Here is a 6,453-nt window from a genome sequence, read left to right as displayed (position 1 = left end):
TTCAATATGTAAGACATATTTTAACTTTACAGAAACATACAGTCACTGGATGTTGTTATCAGTGATGTCATCAGTGATGTCATTTGAGATGTCATCAGTGATGTCATCAGTGATGTCACTGACCATGTCATGAATGATGTAATATGTGACATCATCAGCAGTGGATTGCGGGTGCGCGATATATAGTTAGTGCAACTAACTATATATGGAATTTCAATGGTTTTGTGTGAGTAAAATAAGGTTTTGTAAATTCGAATTCCTAACTATATATGGTCTATAACCTATGGTTTTTTCAGTGAATTTTCAAGGTTTTGTAAATGCTAATTCCTAACTATATATGGTCTATAACCTATGGTTTTTTCAGTGAATTTTCAAGGTTTTGTAAATGCTAATTCCTAACTATATATGGTCTATAACCTATGGTTTTTTCAGTGAATATATATATATACATACATATATAAACATATATCATCTGTATATCTATATAAATACAAACATAAATGCATGCATACATATACTTATATGCATACAGATGCATGTTATTTACATGAAAGTTGAAAAAACACTAATAAAAGCAAAGCTAAAAAGCCACCTCATTACAAACAGAATGGCTTTAACTTAAACGAGGGCGAGATCTATTGCATTTTCAATGCTTGTTTACTTTGGTTCCATCAAGAAGGCATTCAGATGTGTCACACATTTGCCATAAATTCTGAATGTTAGCACTCTAATTGCACATTAGATCACTGTAGTAAAGCTACTGCTCACCAGGGACGTCTGCTGCTGGTATTCAAAGTGCATGTTTCAGTCTGCATGTCAGAATTTTTTTAATGAAATTGAAGCAGGTTTGAGAAGTCACTCAAAATCTGCCCTAATTTTTCTCTCTGCAGCACTAATCATAATTCATATGTCAAAATATACCCCCTCATTTTGTTCCTTTTTAAATTAAATGTTTTAAGAGTTACCACTTTATTCCAATCAAGATGGCTTCAGGTGTGCCATACCTTTGTAATAAGTAGGACTGTTAGCGCTCATGTTGTTCTTTAGAACACTCTGGGACATTCTGTCATTGGGCTATACTTGGGCTACATCTGGGTGATATTTGGGCTACATTTGGGCTCTTTTGTCTCTGGTGGCCATTTTGGGAGACTGCATGTCAGAATTTTTTAATGAAATAGAAGAGGATTTGAAAAGTCACTCAAAATGTGCCCTAATTTTTCTTTCTGCAGCACTAATAATACCTTCTATTGCATAATATACCCCCTCATTTTGTTCCTTTTTAAATTAAATGTTTTAAGAGTTACCACTTTATTCCCATCACGATGGCTCCAGGTGTGCTATACCTTTGTAATAAGTAGGACTGTTAGCGCTCTAGTTGTTCTTTAGAACACTCTGGGACATTCTGTCATTGGGCTATACTTGGGCTACATCTGGGTGATATTTGATCTACATTTGGGCTCTTTCGTCTCTGGTGGCCATTTTGGGAGACTGCATGTCAGAATGCGAAATTTCCTAGCTAACGTAACGGAAAGTTTCAATTCTATTAAGGACTAGGAGGCGAGGATTATGCAGTCCTTTCTTCTCTTTATTATAATCAGCACTTCAAAGAAAAACCAATCAAAACATTTTTCTTGAACCACAACTCCCATGAGCACATGGGAAAACAGTGTCCATAGCAACCAGCAACCAATGATGGCTCCGTCCGCCGTATAACTAGCCATGACGTCCTCTTCTATTCCTCGTCTTCTCTGTGAGGCAGACCGTTTCGTAACACACCTTATTCTTTCTGGTCGTGTCCTAAAGTAAATAAGGAAAACGTTATCCAGTCCTTCTGACCAGAAGCGAGGCACATCAATACATAGCATGTAGAAAACTACGAAGCATGACTCATGCATAAACAGTATAGTTAGCAAATCAGTTAACTGACATGGTCAAAAACAGTGATCTTCACAATGCATAGTATAACACGGTTGCAATACACTTCAAAAGTAGTACTTACTGAAATACGATGGTACACGGGGGGGACGAGGCCGCCCCGGCTCGGGTGGGATAATCCTCGCCTCCTAGTCCTTAATAGAATTGAAACTTTCCGTTACGTTAGCTAGGAAATTTCGCATTCTATGTCAGGACGGAGGCGAGGATTATGCAGTTTCAAAGCTTATCCACAACAAGCTCTGCTGCGCCATAGATAGGCTTGAAGTAAAACTTTTTGAAGGTAGATTCCGAGGACCAGTCTGCTGCCGCCATAATGTCCTCCAACCTACCACCTACCTGAATGGCTTTAGAAGCCATGGCACCTCTAACAGAGTGAGCTCCGAACGTGGTCACATCTATGCCCGCCTCGGCCATAAGCCAACGGACCCATCGGGCAATAGACGGGGATGAAACCGCTTTAAAAGGTTTCCTCAGAGCAATGAGGAGTTGACGCTCTCCCGGTGGGCGACAATCCTCGGTCATGTCTTCATACGCCTTGAGGCAACGCACCACACACAATTTAGGGTGATCTGAGAAAGATGGGTACGATACTGACCTGATGCTAGTCTTTGTACGCCTAGCCACTGTGAACGTTACCCCTTCCGGAGTAAATACGCGTGCCGAGACGTCTAGCGCCCGCACGTCAGAGACTCGTTTACACGAAATCAGACACAGCAACATAGCCAGCTTCGCTGACAGCTCTTTCCTAGACAGGTAGCTATTATCCCGCCAAGAGGTAAGGAACCTGAGAATGATATTGACATCCCAGAGATTGGAGTACCTGGGCTCGGGAGGAACCGAAAGCCTGGCGCCTTTCATAAGTTTGCAAACCCAAGGGTGTTCTCCCGCCGGGCGTCCATCGACGTGAACATGTCCTGCCGAAATGGCGGACCGGAAAGAATTAATGGACCGATACGCCAAGCCCGAGTCGGACAGTTCAGCCAGGAAATTCAGAACGAGGGTAATGTCGGCCCCCACCGGATCGGCGTGTCTTCCCAGACACCAACGACGCCACCGCTGCCAAGCCGATCGGTACCTTTTGATCGTACCAGGGGCCCAGGCCTTGCTGATGAGCTCTGCTGCTCCCGCCGAAAGGCGGTCGTCCTGCCACCGACCCCGGAAATCCTCCATGCCATGAGGACCAGGGTCCCTTGAAGTACTAGCGGGTGCCCTTCTCCCAGGGGCCCCGAAAGTAGCGACGGAAACGAGGGCAGTCGAATTGGACAGTCCCAAGACAGCTCCAGCAGTGAGGGAAACCATGCCTGAGCCCGCCAAAAGGGGGTCACTAGAACCAGGGAAGCTCGCTGGCGGCGAACTTGAGCCGCTACTCGAGGAATCATGAGAAACGGAGAGAAGGCGTACGCCTGTTCCGTCGCCCAGTCCTGTAAAATGGCATCGACCGCGACCGCCTCCGGGTCCGGCCTCCAGCTCACGAACCTGTGAAGTTGACGGTTGAGCCTGGAGGCAAACAGGTCCAGCGTGAATGGACCCCACGCTCCCTGCAGGGCCTGAAAGACCGCTGTGTGCAGCCTCCAATCGCTGAAGTCCAGGAAGTTTCTGGAGTGCCAGTCCGCTATCGAGTTCTGCGTGCCTGGGAGATATTCCGCCGAGACAGAAATCTGCTTCTCCAGGCAATAGTGCCAGAAGTCCTTCGCCATGTTCGCCAAGGCCTTGGACCGAGGTCCACCCAGGCGATTGATATACTGAACCGCCGACATGTTGTCCATGCGTAGTAGAATACAGCACGATACTTTGTTCTGCGTCAGGGACTTGATCGCAAAGGAGCCCGCCAGAAGCTCCAGGCAGTTGATGTGGAGACGGAGTTCGTCTTGCGACCAACGGCCTCCCATTGTGATCTCTCCGCAACGGGCTCCCCAGCCCTCCCTGCTGGCGTCCGATTCTATGATCAGGTCCGGGCTGGATCCGAAGATCGCTCTCCCGTTCCACGCACTCATGTGTTCCATCCACCATCGCATTTCCGTCCTCGTTTCCTCCGTGAGGGAGATGAGTTCGGAATAAGTCAGGCCTTTCCGGAGGTGTTGAGCCTTCAGGCGTTGAAGAGCCCTGTAGTGTAGTGGGCCCGGAAAGATCGCTTGGATCGAGGAGGAGAGCAGGCCCACAACACGGGCCAGATGTCGAAGGGAGATCCTGTCCTTCCTCAGGGTCTGTGAAAGTTCCTTGCGGATCTTGTTCACCTTCTGCTGCGGGAGACTGAGACTCGCCGCCTCGGAATCTATGAGGAAGCCCAGGAAAGAGATTTGTCTCTTCGGGAGGAGATCCGATTTCGGGGCATTCACCACAAACCCCAGGTCCTGGAGCAGGGCAATAGTCATGGTCAAGTGTGACCGCAGACGATCCGACGATTGATCCATGATCAGGATGTCGTCGAGGTATATGATCATCCGAACCCCCCTCTCGCGTAGTGTTTCCACCACCGGCCGAAGGAGCTTCGTAAAGCACCATGGGGCCGACGAGAGGCCGAACGGAAGGGCTTGAAATTCGAAAACGTTCTCGTTCCACATGAACTGAAGGAAGCGCCTGTGAGGGGGAAAGATCGGTACCGTGAGATACGCGTCTTTCAGGTCCAGACGGACCATCCAATCCCCTTGAAGGAGAATGTCTCGGAGAAGATGGATGCCCTCCATCTTGAAATGGCGGTAGACCAACCACTCGTTGAATTCTCGCAAGTTGATAACTGGGCGAAAGCCTTTGTCCTTTTTCTGGACCAGGAAAATATTGCTGAGGAAGCCCGAAGGGTGCAGGCGCGTTCTGCGAATCGCGCCTTTTTTGAGGAGATCTGCAATTTCTGTGTCGACAAGAAGTCTGTCCTCTGAGGAAAAAACCAAGGGACGGGGGCGAACTCTCTGTAGGGGAGTGCCGTAAAACTCTATCCTGAACCCCTTGACTGTCTGAAGTACCCACGGGTCCGAGGAGATCTTGCTCCAATTGTGGAGATGATCCCGAAGCCTCCCTCCCAGAACGACTGGGGAAAAAAGGGTAACACTCACCGGAGGGGCCTCCTGGTGCGTTTGCACCACCGTGGTAACCTCTGCCGCGCCCTCGGCCGGCACCTCTGCTAGGGTAGAAGTTCCCCTGGCGTCCATCCGTCCAGCCATTATTACGGCGCTGCTGGGCCTTGTTGTTAGGGCCTTGTTGGGGCTGACGGCCGGAGGAGCGACCCCGTCCTCGTCCGGCCCCAGCAAAAACCCGTCCTGGAAAAATCTTCTTTATGGACGTTTGTGCTCTGTCGAGTGCAGAGAAAGTTGTTACGAACTTGTTGAGTTCCCTAATAAACGGCTCACCAAAAAGCCTGCCTTGTGCAACAGGGCCTGCCTCTGACGTGGCTAGATCCCCTAGCTTCGGATCTATTTTAATGAGGAGGGATCTCCTCCGTTCTGCCGCCAACGCACAGTTTGCGTTCCCCAGGAAGCATAGGGCCCGCTGAGCCCAACCTGCCACGACCTCCGTGGACATCGGAGACCCCGACTCCTTGGCCCTCTCGGCCAACTGGATGATCTGGGTGACGGGGCCCACGGCATCCAGGAGCTTGTCCTGGCAGCTGCGCCAGGAGCGATCGATACCCTTCCTGGGGTCTTTCATAAATTTGGCGAAGAACGCGTACAGCTTCTCGTCAATGTCAGGAGTGGCTGCCACTCTGCCCTCCAGTTTAGGTCGAGGGCATTCACCCCGCATGCGGGTCCTAATCTCTTTCTCCAGGGGCTGGCGCACTTTACTGGCTACGTACGCCGCCACCTTGGGATCCGGGGTCCATTCCGACGAGCGCGGATGATAGATCCTCGCCGGGTCGAACATGTCCGGGACTTTGTCATCCCCTGCCAGGGACCCAGAGGAGTGCGACGCAGGACGCCAAGGGCGTCCTGAGCCCTCATCCTCATCGTCCGAGGAGGACTCGTCCTCGGTTACACCCTCTCCCTCCAAGGGGAAACCATCATCCAGGTCCGAATTCGGGGCGACCTCGTCGCCATCATCTCCGGGGAAGAATCCCTCCCGGCAGGGTAGATTTTTAAGCGTCCGCGCACTTTTATGGAAGGATTCCCTCAGGCGGTCGAACTCCTCCAAGTGCCCCGCGTGACGCTTCGCCGACTTTTTTCCTCCCCCCTGCACGCCTTTAGTTCCGCGGGTCGCAGGCACTGCGCCACTGAACACCCCGGGGATACTCTGAGTGAGGGCCTCCACACTCTCCCGCAAAGGAGCCAGCACCGAATCCAGCGCCTGTGACAACGCGCGGCCAACCGCCGGCGGCAGTGGTTGGGAACAGCCAGGTTCCTCCGTCCCCTGAGTGAGGGGAGCCGACTGATCAGCAGTCTGCATCGTGTGAGGGTGAGAGCACTAACACCTTTACTCAATTACAGAAGGTAGCCCCCTCGCCGGTGCTCAGACAGTACCGCTGTCAACTAAAGGTGCGGTGACTGACAACCGCCACTAGAGGGCGACGCACACGAGGCGCGCAAGTACACC

Source organism: Lissotriton vulgaris, unplaced genomic scaffold, assembly GCF_964263255.1.
Source record: "Lissotriton vulgaris unplaced genomic scaffold, aLisVul1.2 SCAFFOLD_1646, whole genome shotgun sequence".
NCBI lineage: Eukaryota > Metazoa > Chordata > Amphibia > Caudata > Salamandridae > Lissotriton > Lissotriton vulgaris.
This window is presented reverse-complemented; position numbering follows the sequence as displayed.